Source organism: Chiloscyllium plagiosum, unplaced genomic scaffold, assembly GCF_037043375.1.
Source record: "Chiloscyllium plagiosum isolate Xiang-an unplaced genomic scaffold, Cpla_swu_hap1 HiC_scaffold_3, whole genome shotgun sequence".
NCBI classification, from domain to species: domain Eukaryota; kingdom Metazoa; phylum Chordata; class Chondrichthyes; order Orectolobiformes; family Hemiscylliidae; genus Chiloscyllium; species Chiloscyllium plagiosum.
Genome location: NW_028270141.1, coordinates 126,460,290 through 126,482,506, shown reverse-complemented (window position 1 = coordinate 126,482,506; position 22,217 = coordinate 126,460,290).

The following is a 22,217-nucleotide window of genomic DNA, read 5'->3' as shown; positions in this document are numbered from 1 at the left end:
TTTTGTTTGCCCTTAGCTGATCATTTGAGGGACATTTTTTCGTTTACCTATAAAGGCCAACAATTACATTATACAAGGGTCCCTCAAGGGTTTATTTTGTCACCTGGGATGTTTAATCAGATACTGAAACAGCAGCTGAAGGATCTGACGCTCCCAAAGGGGGTGGTATTGATCCAGTCTGTGGATGACATTCTTTTGGCAGCACCCGATCATGTTTCTTGTTTGGAAGCCACAAAGTCGTTGCTGTTTCACCTTTATAGTGTCGGCTTTAAAGTTTCACGGGTTAAATTGCAATGCTGCAGACAAACGATGTCTTTTCTGGGTAGAATTATTTCTGCTAAGGGAACAGGTGTGTCTCCGTCCCATAGATCCTCCATTCTGCATCATACCAAACCAGTCACTGTAAAAGACATGCTCTCATTTCTTGGGTTGGCAGGATACAGTAGACAATTTATTGCATCATATGGGGAGCTCACTTTCCCTTTAAGGGCTATGGTAAATGAGCAAGGTATGAGAAATTTGTCAGCCCATTTGCAGTGGACTACGGAGGCAGACGAAAGTTTCATCGTCTTAAACAGGCTTTAACGCGGGCTGCTGATTTAGCGGTCCCAGATTACAAAGAGCCATTTTTCCTCGATATTTCTGAAAAATTACACACAATAAATGGTGTTCTTTTTCAGAAAAAAGGGGGAGGCAGGCAGGTGTTGATGTACGTAAGTCTTACTCTTGACCCAGTGGAGGACAGACACCCGCCATGTACAAGACATGCATCAGGGGTAGCAAAGATTCTCCAAAAGGTAGCACATATAGTCATGGGCCATTCATTAACAGTACTGACGACACATAGTACAGTGGCCTATGTGAACTCAACAGCTTTTACAATGACGTCATTGCGGCAAACTAGGTTAGAGAAAATCTTGAATGCACCACATATAATTTTTACACATGAAGGAATTAACATGGCTGATAATATGGGAGAAGGAGAGCCACACATCTGTGAGGAAAGGGTACAGAGAGATACCAAAGTAAGGGCAGATTTACAGGCAATTCCATTAGTAGACCCAGAAGAAGTGCTGTTCACAGATGGTTGCTGTAATATACATCCAACTGAAGGACTTAAAGCAGCCTATGCAGTGGTGCGACAGACAAGTGAGGGATTTGAGGAACTGTTGACAGGAAAAGTGACAGGTAAAGAATCAGCTCAGTTGGCTGAACTACAGGCAATGATAGCTGCGTTAGAATGGTCAGAGGGAAAAAGAGTAAATATCTACACCGACTCTGCATATGTGGCAGGGGCTATACAGGTAGAACTTAGTCAATGGATCAGGGCAGGATTCTTAACAGCAGCAAAAACCCCAATTAAACATGAAAAAGATATGAAAAGATTAGCGGAGGCCCTGATGAACACTGCAGAAGTGGCGGTGGTCAAGTGTAGAGGACATGATAAAGCAGATACAGTAGTAGCGAAGGGTAATCAGGAAGCAGACTCAGCAGCAAAGAAAGCAGCAGGGTATACACCACAGTATATAATGATGCAAACAGAGAGAACAGTGTATGACCTGCTGCCCGTTTGCGATGCGAATGTGTTAATAAAAGAGCAGCAGAAAGCCTCTCCTCATGAACTGACAGTATGGAGAGAGAGAGAGAGGGGCCACAGAGTCAGAAGGGATTTGGAGGTCACCGGATGGTAGACCAGTGCTACCCCCAGGTTTAATAGCTTCTATGCTTCAGGAGGCTCATGGGCTCACACATTGTAGAAAAACACAGATGCAGAGGTATCTGACACATTGGTGGCATCCGTTCTTGCCAGTGATGATTGAAAATTATATCAGGGTATGTAGAACGTGCACAGAATATAACGTGAGACCAACAGTGAAACCACACGAGGGAAAATTCCCTCTTCCAAGAATGCCAGGTCAGGAAATAGTGATTGACTACACTGATATGATAGAGAGATTAAACGGATATCGGTACCTTCTGGTAGCAGTGGATGCATACACTGGTTGGCCAGAAGCAATACCTGCGAAAAAGGAAGATGCAAAGACAGTGATCAAATTCTTGATAAACCAATACATTCCAACGCATGGGTTTCCAAAGAAAGTCAGGTCAGATAATGGCACACATTTTAAGAATAAAGACCTGCAAGAAGTTGAAGCAGCTTTAGGACTGAAACATGCGTTTGGAACAGTGTACCATCCTCAGTCACAGGGAAAAGTGGAAAGAATGAATCAGTCCATAAAAGGAAAAATAGGAAAAGTGTGTGCACAAACAAAGTTAAGCTGGGTGGATGCCCTACCTTTAGCTTTAATGTCCATTAGAAGCTCAGTAAACTCTATTACAGGGTTCACCCCGTATGAGCTGACAACAGGGCAGCAGTTCCCGGGACCAGGAGCTGGAATACGATGTTAGAGGGAGGAGGAGCCTCGCTAAGGTACAAACCTTACTATGACCAACTAACAGCTTTGGTGTCAGCTTTCTCCAAACAGGTTGGACCGGAAAGGAACTACAGAGCCAGGCGCCATCTACCACAGACTGGGTCCTGCTGAAGGTGATCAAACGGAAGTGGTCGGAGCTGAGGTGGACAGGACCTTATAAGGTGGTGGAGAGGACATCTCATGCAGTTAGACTACAGGGGAAAGGAGAAAGCTGGTACCATTGGAGCCAGTGTGCAGTCACAGAACCGCCAACGAGAACTTTAGAACAAATAAGAACAGAAAAAGAGTAGAAGGGTCCTAAATGTTTAATGTTTGTACGAAGAAGGTTTTGGAAAAAGGGGGAGAGGTTCTCAAGATTTCTAAGCAAAGTTGTGTAAAGGATATAATGTTTATCTCTGTAAGCAGCTCACATTACCTTAGGCTGTGGAGGTTGGGAGTCTTTGCTATTGTCTTATGTATAAGTGTTATGCTGCTGTTAATAGGAGTATTAACCACGAGGGACAAACACACAGGCGAGGGAGGAAGTTCCAGGAACAAAAGAGTAGTAGGACAAGAGGCGGATAAATGTTTAAGGGAGACGAGGAGCCAGGTACACATCAGACACGATAGAAATCATGGTACAACATATCAGTTTGATTTATGCGAAGTAATTGATTGTGGTAAAGATATTAGATTAGATTACTTACAGTGTGGAAACAGCCCTTCGGCCCAACAAGTCCACACCGCCCCGCCGAAGCGCAACCACCCATACCCCTACCCCTACATTTACCCCTTACCTAACACTATGGGCAATTTAGCATGGCCAATTCACCTGACCAGCACATCTTTTTGGATTGTGGGAGGAAACCGGAGCACCCGGAGGAAACCCATGCAGACACGGGGAGAATGTGCAAACTCCACACAGTCAGTTGCCTGAGGCGGGAATTGAACCCGGGTCTCTGGCGCAGTGAGGCAGCAGTGCTAACCACTGTGCCACCATGCCGCCCATAAAGGGAGCTGGAAGGAGTATGATGTATACCTTTGTTTCTATGCCATTTACTATGACCCATGCCCGTCGTGGGATAATGTATTAACATGGACTGGGGTACGATGGACCCCCAAGAGGTCGTCACCTTTGGATAATAGTTGGTAATTCGAGACCATGTGAGCCTGACAAAGGGGCAACTTGATCATTCTTCAGAGTTAAAAAATCCACTTTTGTTAACCCTGACAAAATTTGATATTAATCCTAGTCCAAAAGAGGTACAGAGTTACTGTGAGAGTGATGACAGAAGCTTTTATCTTGTCATAGGTGTAGATCAATCTGGAGTGGATAATATGGGATTATTAAAGGTAACCTTAGTGGACCCTCCTATGAGCCAGCCACAAACTGAAAATACAAGTATGGAGGTAGAACCAAGTTCAGGAGTTGTGGTAATAGACCACAACAACCTTACGAGAAGGGAGATTATTAAATTAGCTACCGGGTATGGGGACAAGAACTTATGGCTGGACTGGATGACAGCGACCGCAACCTCAATGAATATGAGTAATTGCGTCGCGTGTTCTTCGGCAAGGCCAACCCTATTTACTACCCCGGCCCCATTGTTCCCTAATATAGACCCAATCGGATTTCACTGTTTGATGGCCCTCACTATGCAAGCGGACCCTCCAAATTGTATCACATTAAGTGCTATTTTCCCACCTGTAAAGAATTCTATGTTGCCTCCAGTGTTTACACCAAGAGCCAACAATTACACGTGTTTTGCTCGAAAGTCAAATATTGTCTTGGGAGACATGCCCGCTGACTGGTGTCAGGACACAATTAATGTAACTGGCTGGCAGAACGCTAGCACAATGGTTTGGGCCAGAGCTGATCTTTTTTGGTATTGTGGAGATAGAACACTGCATATTAGTCGACCTCCAGATTGGTCTGGAACCTGTGCAATGGTTAGGTTAGGGGTACCCTTATTCCTTTTGGGAGAACGACGACAGGGAATAAATCCGTATACACGAATTCGTAGGGATTTGTTTGATGTCACATCTGGCTCAACCACTTACATAGATGCAATAGGTGTTCCCCGTGGTGTACCTGATTGGCAGACCAGATAGCAGCAGGGTTTGAGAATCTCCCAATTATCGGTGTTTTATTCCCAGTTCCGCCGAAATAAAAACATTGGCCGAATTAATTATGTACATTACAATGTACTTAGGCTCGCCAATAGAACTAGAGATGCAGTGGCGGGACTTTCTGAACAATTGGCAGCAACCTCATTGATGACAGTTCAAAATAGAATGGCCTTAGATATGTTGCTAGCAGAAAAGGGGGGAATGTGCTCTATGTTTGGAGATCAATGTTGTACGTTCATCTCCAACAATACGGCACCCGATGGTTCGGTCACCAGAGCCTTGGAAGGACTAAGAATTTTGTCTGAAGAAATGCATGAACACTCGGGTATTTACAACCCTCTAGGAGGATTGTTCGATTCATGGTTTGGGAAATGGAAAGGATTAATTGCCTCTGTGTTTATGTCCCTCGGAGGTATGATTATTGTGTTAGTGTTGTGCGGATGTTGTTGTATTCCCTGTATTAGATCTTTGTTAAACAGGATAATTATTACAGCAATTGAAGGGAAGGCTCCCCCGTCTTACTAGATGTCACAGATGGAGACGGAAACCATGGCTTTAGCAAGGAGGGAAGACTATGCATCAGAGAGCGAATATGATGTGTAGAACTGGTTGGTTGGTCTCATTTTCATGAGACCAAAAGGGGGACTTGTAAATACATCCCTTACTTTAAAGACAGAAGGCTGGCTGGGACTCTGGATAGATTCAGCACTCAAAACCCTGTGGTGACTCTGTAACCCAAGCAGGGGGGGGGGCGGTCACGTGACGTCCCCGTCTCACATCTAGAAGAGTGCGGGGCGGTCACATGGCATCCCGTTTCACGCCCCGGAAGAGTGCGGGGCTGTCATGTTGCATCCCATTTTGCCCCCGGAAGACTGCGGGGCGGTCACGTGACGTCCCGTTTCGCGCCCCGGAAGAGCGCGGGGCGGTCACGTGACGTCCCGTTTCGCGCCCCGGAAGAGGGCGGGCGATCACGTGATGTTCCGTTTTGCGCCTCGGATGTGGGTCGAGGAGGTCACGTGATGCTCCATTTCGCGGGCAAAAGAAGGTCACGTGGGGTCGGACAGCTATGAATGCGAGGAGGCGGGGAATGGAGTCAACCCAACACCCAATCAGAAGATAATTCTACCTCAGTGTTTATATGACGTTTTTTATTGTATAAAAGACTGGGGCAGGGATAAAACGAGGTCTTACTTTTTGAACTGACACACTTTGTAGTTTGTCAGGGACAAAGAGGTTTAGACCCAGAGCTCTGAATGCTTTGTCCACTTACTGTGTAAAATAAATTAAGAGTGTGAGACCGAATATTTTCTCCTATTGCTTCATTTAAAAGAACACGCAGGACTTGGCTCACACACAGAAGAAAGTAAATTTAAATTGGTAGATTGAGCCAAAGTCCAACAGCGCCTAACTGACATATCTGTATTATCGATAGTCACAGCTGAGGTGCCAGAAGACTGGAGGCTGGCTAACGTGGTGTCATTATTTAAGAAAGGTAGTAAAGACAAGCGAAGAAACTATAGATCTGTGGGCAAGTTGTTCGAGTGAATCCAGAGGGACAGGATTTACATATATTTGGAAAGGCAAGAACTGATTAGGGATAGTCAACATGGCTTTGTGCATTGGAAATCATGTCTCACGAGCTTGATTGAGTTTCTTGAAAAAGTAACAAAGAGGATTGATGAGGGCAGAGCGGTAGACATGGTCTATATGGACTTCAGGAAGGCATTCAACAAGGTTTCTTATGGGAGACTGGTTAGCAAGGTTAGATCCCATGGAATAGAGAGAGAACTAGTCATTTTTTTGCTTTCCGAACTGGCTCAAAGGTAGAAGACAGAGGGTGGTGGTGGAAGGTTGTTTTTCAGACTGGAGGCCTGTGACTAGAGGAGTACCACAAGGATTTGTGCTGAGTTCACCACGTTTCATCATTTTGATATGAACATAGAAGGTACAGTTAGTAAGTTTGCAATTAACACCAAAATTGGAAGTGTAGTGCACAGCGAAGAAGGTTACCTCAGATTACAACAGGATCTTGATCAGATGGGCCAATGGGCTGAGGAGTGGCAGATGGAGTTTAATTCAGATAAATGTGAGGAAATGCATTTTGGGAAAGCAAATCTTAGCAGGTCTTACACACTTAGTGGTACTAGGGAGTGTTGCTGAACAAAGAGACCTTGAAGTGCAGGTTCATAGCTACTTGAAAATAGAGTCACAGGTAGATAGGATAGTGAAGAAGGCATTTGGTATGCTTTCCTTTGTTGATCAGAGCACTGAGTATCAGAGTTGGGATGTCATATTGCGGCTGTACAGGATGTTAGTTAGGCCACTTTTGGAACATGTGCAATTCTGGTCTCCTTCCTCTCAGAAGGATGTTGTGAACTTGAAAGGATGTCAGAACAGATTTACAAGAATGTTGTCAGAGTTGGAGGATTTGAGGTGCAGGACGAGTCTGAATAGGCTGGGGTTGTTTTCCCTGGAACTTTGAAGGCTGAGGGGTGACCTTATAGAGCTTTATAAAATCATGAGGGGCTTGGATAGGATAAATAGACAAAGTCTTTTCCCGAGGGTGAGGAAGTCCAGAACTAGAGTGGATAGGTTTAGGGTGAGAGGGAAAAGATATAACAGAGACCTACGGGGCAATTTTTTCATGCCAAGGGTGTTCCGTGTGTGGAATGAGCTGCCAGAGAAAGTGGTGGAGGCTGGTACAATTGCAACATTTAAAAGGCACCTGGATGGGTCGATGTTCAAGAACACTGCTGAAATTTGCTGTCCATTTTCAAACTGACCTTATGAATTTGATAATCCTTTCTTTAGTTTTACACTTTGCCTTCAATTGTCTCTGATCCCTTTCCTATTTTTAAGATCAACTTCACAGCAGAAGCATTTATCTCTCACCTTTACATTTTCTATGTTTCTCTTAAACATTTCTCAAAGGCTGAGTTCAGTTTGAAATTTGCCAAATTATAGTTTATCTAGATGGTGTGACAACCCAGAGGGTGTACAGCACAAAATGTGTTTTTAATTAGAATCAAAAAAGTTCACTCTATTCCCAAAGATTTGAAATTCATTATTAATCCAATATTGAATCTTTGATGTTGTGCATGAACAACACCCTAATTTTCAGTGAGCCCTCTTTAACTATGGGGTGAGTTCCCACCTCCGTGCAGTGTAGTGAGGTACACAGCTGTGATTCAGTATACGGGGTGTCCCTGTCTACTGCCCATTTTCCAGCTGTTTCTACCTTATCCTCATCGACACCTGCTGCAGCCACTGACTCACCGTTTCTTCTTGTTTTAGTATTAACTCATCGACACAACTGTAAATATAAAGTGGTGATGATCACTTCCCCTTTCTGACCTTTATCATTCTTCAAACCATCCATGAGCATTTTCCCCTGGGGATGTGGTGCCCTGTGGGTTGAACCCATCTCTCAACATTCCCTTTGTCAATTTTGACTGTTGTTCTGCTGTAAACCCGGTGATGGAGCCCTCTGACATTCAATCAAAGTTTACAGCCTTTTCCTCATTCCCCTCCCTGACTGCATTTTTGCACATTCTATGATGATACTTTTCCCCTTCAGATGTGATTTTAACCATTGGAAGAGGCACTGAGACTGTGACTCCTCTTGTGAGATCTGTCAGCACAAACCTGACGTGGTTTTGCATTTTGTTTAGAAGGAGCCCAGTTAAATGTTGGGCTTTAATGATTTGTAATATTTTTCCTGGGTAAAAATGGCAGAATAAAGTATTCAACCCCTCGAGACTGTCCCTCTATTCCCACCGGGGAGAAAGTGAGGACTGCAGATGCTGGAGATCAGAGCTGAAAATGTGTTGCTGGAAAAGCGCAGCAAGTCAGGCAGCATCCAAGGAACAGGAGAATCGACGTTTCCAGCCACACATTTTCACCTCTATTCCCACCCTCTGGTCTGTCCAAGTGTCACTCCAGCTCCCAATCCCATCTCTTCACCATTCCCTGCTCCAGGTTTCTCTTCCCCTTCCCCATTTGTAATCTCTCCCAGACCTTCTCCTGGACCACTTTCCCGATGCCAGGGATCATTCCCTCCAGTCTCAGGTGGTGTCCCCATGTCGTGTGGTATCACTCTCCCACCCACCACCCACCTCCTCGTTCCTGCTTGGCTCAGGTTTTACCACAAGATTTGTCACTGTTCCAGGGAGTAAAGAGCCTGCGAGAATGACAGGTACATTTTGTGTCTCATGTTGTAAAATTTGCAGTTAGTCAAATTCAGGGATTTGGATGGTTCGTGTGTGGATGAAGTCAGTTTAGGGCTCGGAATGATGTTTTTCTGTATCAATCATGATTCAGCATTAAAATGTTCTATCACCATGGAGACATTAACGAGAAACGTGGCCAATTGGTGGCTTGTGTGTCTGTTGGTGCAAAGTAATAAAGTTAGCTCAGTATCTCACTCATGAACAGCAATGGTGTAAATGTTGGTCAAATCTGGACCACCCAATATTCACTGAAGTAAAGTCAAACTCAAAAGACAGACCTGAAGCTAAATTCCACACGTCCATCAGACATTTACAGGGTCTGCATTTCAGAGCAATGGCTGGAGCTGATGTTCATCTTTAGAGGTAGTTCAGGTGCTCCTCATTGACATCAAAAAAATGAAGCTGGAAAACACTTGAACAGAAACATACCCGGTTTCGGAATTTCACATTGCAGACACTCAGTGTTGTTTATTCCTTCTTGGGGTGTGGGAGATTCTGACAAGATTGTTGTTTATTGACCATTCCTTGATGCCCAAAGATGGTGGTCAATCCTCTGTTTGAATTGCTGTCGTCCAACTGGGACTGCCATAGTGTTAAGGGTTTAGATGGAGGGGAATTTGTTAAGTGTGTACAAGAAAATTTTCTGATTCAGTCTGTGGATGTTCCTTCGAGAGAAAGTGCAAAACCTGACCTACTCTTGGGAAAAAAGGCAGGGCAGGTAACTGAGCTGTCAGTGGGGAAGCATTTGGGGCCAGTGACCACAACTCTATTAGTTTTAAAATAGTGATGGAAAAGGATAGACTAGATCTAAAAGTTGAAGTTCTAAATTAGAAGAAGGCTAATTTTGATGGTATGAGGCAAGTACTTTCAAAAGCTGATTGGGGGCAGATGATCGCAGGTAAAGATACCGCTGGAAAATGGGAAGCCTTCAGAAATGAGATAACGCGAGTCCAGAGGCAGTGTATTCCTGTTAGGGTGAAAGGAAAGGCTGATAGGTGTCGGGAATGTTGGATAACTACAGAAATTGAGGGTTTGGTTAAGAAAAAGAAGGAAGCATATGTCAGGTACAGACAGGATAGATGGAGCGAATCCTTAGAAGGGAATAAAGGCAGTAGGAGTATACCTAAGAGGGAAATCAGGAGGGCAAAAAGGGGACATGAGATAGCTTTGGCAAATAGGTTTCAGGAGAATTCAAAGGGTTTTTACAAATACCTTAAGGATAAAAGGATAACTCGGGAGAGAATAGGGCCCTCAAAGATCAACAAGGTGGCCTTAGTGTGGAGTCACAGGAGATGTGGAGAGATACTAAAGGAGTATTTTGCAGCAGTGTTTACTATGGAAAAGGACATGGAAGATATAGAATGTGGGGAAATAGATGGTGACATCTTGATAAATGTTAATACATTACAGGGCAGGAAGTGCTGGATGTCTTGAAATGCATAAAAGTGGGTAAATCCCCAGGACCTGATCAGGTGTACTCTAGAACTCTGTGGGAAGCTACGGAAGTGATTGCTGGGACACTCGTTGAGATATTTGTACCAACAATAATCACAGGTGAGGTGCTGGAAGACTGGAGGTTGGTTAATGTGGTACCACTATTTAAGAAAGGTGGTAAGGACAAGCCAGGGAACTATAGACTGGTGAGCATGACGTCGGTGGTGGGAAAGTGGTTGGAGGGAATTTTGAGGGACAGGATGTACATGTACTTGGAAACATAAGGACTGATTAGGGATAGTTAACATGGCTTGGTGTGAGGGAAATCATGTCTCACAAACTTTATTGAGTTTTTTGAAGAAGTAACAAAGAAGATTAATGAGGGCAGAGCAGTAGGTGTGATCTATATGGACTTCAGTAAGGCATTCAACAAAGTTTCTCATGGGAGACTGATTAGCAAGCTTAGATCTCATGGAATACAGGGAGAACTAGCCATTTGGATTCCGAACTGGCTCGAAGGTAGAAGATAGAGGGTGGTAGTGGAGGGCTGCTTTTCAGACTGGAGGCCTGTGACCAGGGAATGCCACATGGATCAGTGCTGGGTCTACTACTTTCTGTCATTTATATAAATGATTTGTGATATAGTTAGCAAGTTTGCAGTTGACACCTAAATTGGACATGTAGTGGACAGAGAAGAAGGTTGCCTCAGATTACAATGGGATCTTGATCAGATGGGCCAAAGGGCTGAGGAGTGGCAGATGGAGTTTAATTTAGATAAACCTCACATTTTGGGAAAGCAAATCGAAGCAGGACTTATATACTTAATGGTAAGGTGCGAGAGAGTATTGCTGAACAAAGAGACCTTAGAGTGAAGGTTCATAGCTCCTTGAAAGTAGAGTCGCAGGTAGAATATTGAGTACCGTAGTTGGGAGGTCCTGTTACAGCTGTACGGCTGCTTTGGCCACTTTTGGAATATCGCATGCAATTCTGGTCTCCTTCCTATCGGAAGGATGTTGTGAAACTTGAAAGGAGTTAGAAAATATTAACAAGGATGTTGCCAGGATTGGAGGATTTGAGCTAAAAGGAGAGGTTGAACAGGCTGGGGCTTTTTTCCCTGGAGAGTCAGAGGCTAAGGGGCAACCTTGTAAAGGATAGAATAAATAGACACAGTCTTTTCCATGGGGTGGGGGAGTCCAGAACTAGAGAGCACAGGTTGAGGGTGAGAGGGGAAAGATATAAAAGGAACTAAGGGGCAACTTTTTCATGTAGAGGGTGGTACATGTATGGAATGAGCAGCCAGAGGAAGTAGTGGAGGCTGGTACAGTCGCAACATTTAAAAGGCATCTGGATGGGTACATGAATTGGAAGGGTTTGGATTGATCTGGGCTGGTTGCTGGCAGGTAGGACAAGACCGGGATGGGATATCTGGTGAGCATGGGCAAGATGGACCGAAGGGACCGTTTCCATGCTGTACATCTCCATGATTCTATCTGGGGTCTGTACACCAGCATTGTTAAGGTGGCATTTCCAGGATATAAAACCAATGATGATGATACAATGGAGAGTAATGTCTCAGAGGGGAACTTGGAGGTGATGGCGTTCCCATCTACCTGCTGCATTTGTCCTTTGAGTGTAAACGTAAAGGAATGAGAATGAGCAACTGACGAAGCTGCAGTACCTCACTGCAGTCCATCCTGTAGCAAGAACAGACTGACATGCAGCAGACCAACAGAGGAGAAGAGGAGAAAATAATAAATACTGAAGATAATGGATGGGATTCTGGTCAAGGGGATTGATTTATTGAGGTCTGTTGTGTCTAGTTTCTGGAGTGGGAACACACACCCAGGAAATTGGGAATATTCCATTACACACCAAAATTGTGATGTTTATTAAGGTTTGTTTGTGCAGAGGGTGAGTCAGTGCAGTCTCGAACCTGGCCTGTATAACCTCCTTCCACCTATCGCATTCCCAATGCCCCTCCCCCAAGTCCCTCCTCCCTACCTTTTATCTTAGCCTGCTTGGCACACCCTCCTTATTCCTGAAGAAGGGCTTATGCCCGAAACATCGATTCTCCTGCTCCTTGGATGCTGCCTGACCTGCTGCGCTTTTCCAGCAACACATTTTTCAGCTCTGATCTCCAGCATCTGTAGTCCTCACTTTCTCCTCCTTGATGTGGGTGGTCCAGTTCACTTTCTGGCCAATGAGCATGACCAGGAGTTTGAAACTTGGACCCAATAATGTTAATATGATCAGACATGGCCACTGCCTGGCACTTTCACTGCATGGATTTCACTTGCCATCCGGGCATCAATGTTGTCCCGCTCTGAATTGCTGTGTGTGTGCATGAACTGCTTCATTATCTGAGTAATAAAGAAAGAACCTGAAGACCCCAGTCAGCAGAGAACAGCCCCCCTGAGGGGATTATTTAATTCTGTGTTCACCATTGAGGAAGCAGAATTCAGAAAGACATTGACAGAGTAAGTGCTCCTGCCGTACCAGACTGTAACACTCATCACTGCAGGAAGGAGCTGGCCCTGTATTTCACCGAGACATCACGGTGACTCTCCCGGTAACTCGTGTGGTTTCTCACCTCTGAGATGTTTCTGACCCCACTGGAAGTGATGTGCTGTTTAAACATCACTGTCCTCACTCAGCACCCACACAGAGACATAATTCAGCAGAGCTCACTGTCTATTCCCCTCAACTGGGACGATGCTAGTCACCTTCCTGACACCAGGAGGTTAAACTTCCTGTTGTGACCTCCTGCCACCTGGGTGAGATTGTCTCACCCAGCACAGACTGCAGATTACACCAGCCATTTAAATACCCTGGAGTGTGACTTCCTTAATGGGAGCATTGAGAGCAAGGGAAGGTTGTTGAGTGAAGTTAATTTATCTCATCTACTCTGACAAACTACTCTGACAACGCTGTACTTTCTGTATTACCAGGGAAACTCTCAACCTGACACTGTGGGAGCTGAAAGCAAATGCTGCTGGGGACATTCAGACTTCCCTGGAGCCAGCACTCAGTGAGTTAATCATTTCAAAATCCGCCTCAAAGTTGGAATGAAGGAAACTGTTCCAGAAGCAAATTGCTGCTATTTGCCTCCTGTGTTTCATGTTTGAGTAATTTATTCCAAAAACAGGTCCAAAAACAGTATGTAAATATCTGAGCTCACTGCTCAAACTGCAGATCCACCTGAAGATGCTGAGAATCGAACCGTGAATTCACCGATCTGAGGGAACATCGATATTTTGAGTTTTTGCTTCATTCTGTCTGTCGTCCTCAGGATGATAACTGTAGGAACAGGAGCTGATCAAGAGGCAGCTGATTTCTGTCATGACGTTTTCTATCTTCAGTCCTTGGGGCACATTTCATTCAAATTCAGTCTGGTCAGGAGCTCACTGTTTGCTGCCCTGTTTTGGGCCAGTTCATTATCACTCGTGTCAGAGAGAGACAGCTTGTCAGGGTGTGTTTGATGATGATTCTTTCCAGAATCAATTGTTCAGACATTCGGAGGGCAGCAGATAATATCAGCAAAAACTAAGGCTGCTTTCCCACCATCTCTCACAGATGGAAGGATGACAATTAGTTTGCTGATCATGTTTGTTTCTGAGTCCTGTGGGAAAATGTGAAGCATGTTTTACACAGAGGGAGAATTCCTACTTTAAGAAATTACGTTAAAATTTAACCCCTTTTCCAAGAGGGATGTTTCAGCTGATTGTTCAATTGCAGTTTATCCATCAAAGGAGAGATTTGGGACAGATACAACAACAAGTTAGCGAGACATAATTAGCAATATGGATAAAAGTTCATATTTAATTCATCAGGACACAATATTCATTGGGTTTCCTGACTTAATACACCAAGCCCAATACAATATAGAACAGTGTAGCACACTACAGATCCTTCAGCCCTTGATATTGTGACAACCTTTTATCCTACTCTGAGATCACACTAATTTACATACCCCTCATTTTGCTCTCATCCAAGTGCCGATCCAATACTCACTAAATGTCCGTAATGTATCTGACTCTCCTCCCACTGCTGGCAGTGTATTCCACACACCCAGCACTCTCTGTGTAAAGAACCTACCTCTGACATCTCCCCTAAACCTTCCTCCAATCACCTTAAAATTATGCCCCCTCGTGATAGCCATTTCCACCTTGGGAAAAAGTGTCTGGCTATCCACTTTACCTCTGACTTGCATCATCTTGTATCAAGTCACCTCTCATCCTTCTTTGTTCCAATGAGAAATGGCCAAGTTCCCTCAACCTTTCTTCATAAGACATGCCCTTGACTCCAGGCAGCATCCTAGTAAATCTCCTCTGCACCCTCTCCAAAGCTTCCACATCCTTCCTATGATGAGGCAACCAGACCTGAAATAATATTCCAAGTGTGGTCTAACCAGGGCATTACAGAGCTACAATATAACCCTGTGGCTCTTCAACTCAATCTCCCTGTTAATGAAAGTCAACATACCATACGCCTTCTTAACAATCCTATCAACTTGCTTGGCAACTTTGACCCCAAAAATCCCTCTGTTCCTCCACACTGCCAAGATTCCTGCCTTTATCCCTGTAATCTGCATTCAAATTTCACCTTCCAAAATGAATTTCACACTTCTCCAGGTCAAACTCCATCTGCCACTTCTCAGCCCAACTCTGCATCCTGTCAATGTTCTGTTGCAATCTTCAACAGCCCTTCACACTATCCACAACTCTACCAACGTTTGTGACATCAGCAAACGTACTAACTGACCCTTCCACTTCCTCATCCAAGACATTTATAAGAATCACAAAGAGCAGAGGTCCAAGAACAGAACTCTGCGTAACACACTAGTCACCGAGTGCCAGACTGAATACTTTCCACCTATTACCACCCTCTGCCTTCGATGGGCCAGCTAATTCTGTATCCAGACAGCCAAACTTCCCTGGATCCATTGAATCCTTACTTTCTGAACGAACCTACTATGCGGAACCTTATCAAAAGCCTTGCTAAAATCCACATAAACACATCCATGGGGTGGCATGGTGGTTCAAGTGGTTAGCACTGCTGCTTCACAGTGCCAGGGACCTGGGCTTGATTCTAGCCTCAAGCAACTACCTGTGTAGAGTTTGAACAATCTCTCTTTGTTTGCGTGGGTTTCCTCCAGGTTCTCACACAATGCAACGATGTGCAGGTTAGGTGAATTGGCCATGGGGAATTACCCAAAGCCCATTCAGGGATGTGTAGGTTCAATGCATTAGTCAGGGGAAAATATAGCATAATTAGTATGGGAATGGGTCTGGGTGGGGTAGCCTTCAGAGGGTCAGTGTGGACTTGTTGGGCTGAAGGGCCTGTTGCACACTGTAGTGATTCTATAATTCACTGCTCTAACTTCATCACCCAACCTTCTAACCCCTCGTCCAGGTCATTTATAAAAATGACAAACAGCAATGGTCCCAAAACAGATCCTTGCGGAACACCGCTAGTGACGGCACTCCAAGATGAACATTTGCCATCAACTACTACCCTCTGTCTTCTTCCAGCCAGTCAACTCCTAATCCAAACCTCCAACTCACCCTCAATGCCATACCTCCGTATTTTTTGCACAGATCATGCCTGACTAAAGTGATTGCATTTTTCATAAAGGTGACAATGGTGACTGATGAGGGTAGAGCAGCGGATGTTGGCTACATAGGTTTTTGTAAGTCTTTCCGTAAGGTTCCTCATGGTAGGCTCATCTATTAGATTAAGATCTCAGTAGGATGGGATCCCCGGTGACTTGACCACATGGATTCAGAATTGGCTTGCCCATAGAAGGCAGAGGGCAGTGGCAGAAGGATGTTTTCAAGCTGGAGGTCCGTGACCTAATGATGTTCCACAGGGATCTGTACTGGGATCTCTGCTGGTTGTGACATTTATAAAAACGACTTGGATGAAAATGTAGATGTAGTAAGTTTAGTAAGTCTGCAGATGATACAAGGATCTGTGGAGTTGTGGATAGTGTAGACGGTTGTCAAATGATTCGGCAGGATATAGATCAGTGCAGATATGGGTGGAGAAATGATAGATGGAGTTTAATCTGGGTAAGTGTGAGGTGCTGCATTTGGGAATTCAAATGTTAAGGAAATGTCTACAGTTAATAGCAGGACCCTGAACAGTATTGCTGTCCAAGGGGATTTTGGGGTTCAATTCGATAGCTTCCCTAAAGTGGCCACACCAGTAGATAGGATGGTAAAGAAGGTGTATGGCACGCTTGCCTTTATTGTTTGAGGAATTAAGTACAAGAGTCAGGATTTCATGTTGCAGCTTTATAAGCCTTTGGTCTGGGCACACTGAGGGAATTGCGTTCAGTTCTGGTCGCCACTTCACAGGAAGGATGTGGAGGCTTTGCAGAGGTTGCAGAAGTGGTTTCCCAGGATGTTGCCTGGATTAGAGGATATGAGCTATAAGAAGAGACGACAAAAATAAGGGTTGTTTTCTCTGGGGACGGGGGAGGAGGCCGAAGGGAGATTTGATAAACGTTTATAAAATTTTGAGATGCATAGATAGGGTTTTACCCAGAGACAAAATATCTAATGTTAGGGAGAATGCATTTAAGGTGAAAGAGGCAAAGTTCAAAGGAGATGTGAGGTGTAAGTATTTTACACAGAGAGTGGTAGGGGTCTGGAATGCACTGACAAGGATGATGTAGGAGGCAGATACAATCGGGGCGTGTAAGAGACTTTTAGATAAGCACATGGATATGTAAGGGATGGAGGGATATGGACAAGGGGCAAGCAGAAGGGATTAATTTAAATTGGCGTCATTTTCACCACAATATCCTGGGCCAAAGTGCCTGTTCCTGTGCTGTATTCTTCTCGGTTCTATTTTCAACTAATGTCAGAGGCTGAGGGGCTACCTGATAGAAATTTTCAAAATTATGAGAGGCATGGAGAGAATGCACAGATGGAATCTTTTCCTCAGGATCAAAATGTCACTCACTAGAGGAGATAGATTTCAGGTGAAAAGGTGAATTTTTAAAGCAGATGTGAGAGGGAAGATTTTTACTCAGAGGGTGGTAAATGCCCGGAATGTGCTGTCAGAGAATATAACAGCAACATTTAAGAAGCATATTGTCAGAAACATGAATAGACGGGAAAAAAGGGATATGGACTGCACAGAGACAAAAGGTTTTTAGTTTAGAAAAGTATCATGTGTTGGCACAGGCTTGGTGGGCCAAAGGGCTACTTCCTGTGATGTAGTGTTCCTTGTAGTTCCCATCTTGTAAACATTGTTATATCCAAGCATCAACTTACTGGAAGGATGAGGGCCACTGGAAAGATAAGGGCAGCACGTGGATGGGAACGTCATCACCTCAGAGTCCCCTCTCCATTGTGTGACCGCCATTGTCTTCAAATCCTGGAACTGCCCACTGAACAATGCTGGGGTACTGACACCACATTGTAGCAGGGAGGAGAAAGTGAGGATTGCAGGTACTGGAGATCAGAGTCAAAGAGTGTGGTGTTGGAAAAGCTCAGCCAGTCAGGCAGCATCCCAGGAGTGGGAGAATCAACATTTCAGGCATAAGCCCTTCATCAGGATTGAGGCTTGTGGCCCAAGGGGGCTGAGGGATAAATGGGAGGGGAATGAGGTGGCTTGGGAGGGGGGTGCGTGGTGAAAATACCTGGGATTGTGATAGGTAGGTGAAGGTGGGGGTGAAGATGATATGGCAGAGAGGAGGGTGGAGCAGATAGGTAGGAAGGAAGATGGACAGGGAGGACAGTTCAAGAGGGTGATGCCAAGTTGGAAGGTTGGATCTGGGGTAAGGTGGGGAGAGGGGAAATGAGGAAGCTGATGAAATTCACATTGATCCCGTGCGGTTGGAGGGTTCCAGGGCGAAAGATGAGGCGTTCTTTCTCCAGGTGTCGGGTGACCAGGGTTTGTCGGTGGAGCATTGTAAATGCCTGTGACTGCTCAGGTGAAATAAAAACCATTAAGAAGGGAGGGCAGAAATACATCAACAGCAACTGGAATAAACAGGGCACAAAAATTGGCCAAAAAGCAAAGTATGCTGGGAATCCTGAGCCAAGACAGACACACAAGAGACAATTCTGCCCAGGGACATGTCCTTGCAAGATTTACGCTCGGATAATTGAAAACTGGAGAGGCACCAGAGCACATCACAAAGTGTGTTAAACAAACATCACAAGATGCATGGGACATGCCTCAGTAAGGCAGAAGACCAGGTGTGTATTCGGGGACGAAACCAGACTTCCAGGTCCAAGGCAGACACATTGAACGGGTCACTGTTAGCAAGCCATCGAGAACCATTAGCAGTTTTTTCAAGGTGATAAAACCAATTTGTTTGATTCCCCTGATTATCCAAGTCCTTGGAAGGTTCCAGAATGTAGCCAGGAGGGTATAAGAACCCGGGTCTGGCAGGACTTGGCTGGGCCCCACTCTCCAGCTGACCTCCAGGCACGTCAGGATACAGCAGTGAGCAGAGCAGCTCACCCTCCGACCAGAGAGAGAATCAACTCATGAAGAGAGGTACAGACAGAACAATTCAACAGAGCAGCAAAAGGTCTGGGAAGTGTTTTAATATTCAAAAGAATTGGATTGTTAGAAATAGAGTTGGTAAAATTGTCGAGTGTAGTTTTTCCCTTTGTTGTCTCCAATAAAGTTGGGACTTGGCTGACTGACTGCAGTCTCATGCTGTGTTGTCCTTACCTGGTACACGCTAAGGATCCTGGGTAAATAAATATTGTGTACACTGGTCGAGGAGTCTGCAGGCTCTTAGAAACACTCATTACTAAGTAAAAGACATGGACTGTAGCAACTCAAGAATAGGGCTCACCACCATCTTCGGGCAAGAAGGAATAAAAACCCACCTTGTCAGAATCTCCTGCACACCGAGAGGCAACAGGAAATACTGTGTGTCGACAAAGTGAAATGACTGAACTGAAGTACTGTTGCGGGTTCAGGTTTGTTTTTACATTTTTCATTTCTTCAATGTGAATGAAGAGCACTTGAACCACTCATATAAAGATAAATGTCAGCTCCACCCATTGCTCTGAAATACAGACCCTGTAAATGTACAGATGGACAATTGAAACTTAGCCTCAGGTCTGCCGTCTGGGTCTGTCTTTCTTTCAGTGAATATTGTGTGGTCCAGATTTGACCAACATTTACACCATTACTGTTCATGAGCAAGATACTGAGCTAATTTTATTACTTTGCATAAAGAGACATACACGTCACCAATTGGCCCATTTCACAATAATGTCTCCATGGTGATACAACATTTTAACGTTGAACCATGAGACATGCAAAGAAATATTGTTACGAGACATAAAGTGACTTCACCCACACCAGGACCATCCAAATCCCTGAATTTGACTAACTGCAAATTGGACAATATGAGACACAAATTGGACCTGCAATTCCCCCAGGCTCTTTACTCCCTGGAACAGTGACACATCTTGTGGTAAAACCTGAACCAAGCAGGAATGAGGAGGTGGGTGGTGGGTGGGAGAGTGATAAAACACGGATTCGGAACACCACCTGAGACTGGAGGGAATGATCCCTGGCATTGGGAAAGTGGTCCGGGAAAAGGTCCAGGAGAGATGACAACTGGGGAAGGGGAAGTGAAGCCTGGAGCAGGGAGTGGTGAAGAGATGGGAGTGGGAGCTGGAGTGACACTTGGACAGACCAGAGGGTGGGAATGGAGGGACAGTCTCGAGGGGTTGAATATCCTATCCTGCCATCTTCACTCAGGAAAAAAAATTCAAAACATTAAATCCTAACCTTTCGCTGGGCTTCACCAACCAAAATGTGAAAATACATCAGGTTTGAGCTGACAGATCTCACAAGAGAAGTCACAGTTTCACTGCCTGTGTCAGTGGCTATAATCACATCTGTAGGGAGGAAAAACATTTCATTGGAGGAGATTGAAAAATACAGTCAGGGAGGGGAATGAGGAAAAGGCTGTAAACTTTGATTGAATGTCAGAGGGCTCCAACACCGGGTTTACAGCAGAACAACAGTCAAAATTGATGAAGGGAATGCTGAGAGATGGGTTCAACCCATCGGGCCATCCCCACCCCAGGGGAAATTGTTCATGGATGGTTCCGAAGAATGATAAAGATCAGAAAGGGGAAGTGATCATCACCACTTGATATTTACAGTTGTGTCGATGAGTTAATACTAAAACAAGAAGAAACGGTGAGTCAGTGGCTGCAGCAGGTGTCGATGAGGATAAGGTAGAAACAGCTGAAAAATGGGCAGTAGACAGGGACACCCCGTATACTGAATCACAGCTGTGTACCTCACTACACTGCACGAAGGTGGGAACTCACCCCATAGTTAAAGAGGGCTCACTGAAAATTAGGGTGTTGTTCATGCACAACATCAAAGATTCAAAATTAGATTAATAATGAATTTCAAACCTTTGGGAATAGAGTAAACTGTGTGTTTTTGATTCTCATTAAATCAAATTTTTGTGCTTTACACCCTCAGGTTGTTCTCACAATCTCGATAAACTATTGTTTGGCAAATATCAAACTGAACTCAGCTTTTGAAAAAGTTAATGAACAGCAGATTGCAGCAGTTTTCCTGAACAAAGTATAATTACAACAACATCACTCAGTGAGTTGGCCCCACCCCCCTGTCTCAGACCCACAGTGAGTTAACTCTTTCTGCTGGCAGCTTCCTTTCAATTCCCCCAGACACCTTCCATATCTCTAAATGTGTATTAATGGAAATTTATAGACATCCCATTGGGATTTGCCTTTTAGAGACTTGGCCTTAACCAGCCAAGACATGTGTTATCTTCTGAGACAATGTGTTTGTAAATGGGAGAACCTGAAACTGACTCCAATCTCTTGGGTGTCTGATCTTGAAGAAAACTGTTTCACACCACCAAACCTGGAGAGTTGTTTCTGAAACTGGGATGAGAGTCACCAAGTCATGCAGCACGGAAACAGACCCTTTGGTTAAACCAGTTCATGCTGACCATCATCCCAAACTAAACTCATCCAACCTGCCTGCACTTGGTCCATATCCCTCCAAACAATTCTTATTCATGTGGTTATCGCAAAGTCTTTTAAATGTTGTAACTGTAGCTGCATCCGCCACTTCCTTTGGAAGTTCATTCCACACATGAACCACTCTGTGTAAAAAACTTGCATCTCATGTCGTTATTAAATCTTTCTCCTCTCATCCTAAACATATACCCTCTTGTCTTGAAATCACCCACCCGAAGAAACAGGCACCTGCCATTCACCTTGTCTATACCCCTCATGATTTTATAAACTTCTATAAGGTCATCGCTCACCCTCCGACACCCCAGTGAAAACATTCTCAGCTTGTCTAGCATTTCATTATAACCCGAATCCTCCGTTCCTGGGAACATCCTACTCAACCTCTTCTGAAATAAATTGATAAATGCATTGATAATCAGTGCTATTTTATGCACTCAATGGTGAAATTACATGACGTTTAAGAAGCAGTTCAGTGATCTAGTCTGTGAGCAGCGTTCTGATCACCTCGGGAGCTGTTCAGGAACACAGAGGGCTTTACTGCATATCCTCAAGTTGATGAAAGCAGCTGGTTTTATTGATATTTGAAAAGTGAGATATTGGAAGAAATTGAGCAAATTCTGTTTCTCCATCACTGCATTTTACAGCTGCATTCACGTGGCTATGACTTCCACCTCATTTGCTTTTCCGACTATCTTTCGGGCCATCAGCCAGTGCAGACACAACACATTTTACCTCTTCTTCCAAGGAATTAAATTGTAAGCCCATAATGCATTGGAGCAGAATTTGGCCATTCAGCCCATTGAGTCCACTCTGCTATTCCATCATGGCTGATAAGTTTCTCAACACCATCCTCCTGCCTTTTCCTTGTAGCCCTTGATTACTTGTAAACAATGTTTTACAAACATATGAATTTAGATCATAATTAGGCCAATTGCTAGAATCAGGAAACAGTGGAGAGTAAGTGCCAAGGCAGTGGTGACCCAGTGACGGTCAGTGCCTGG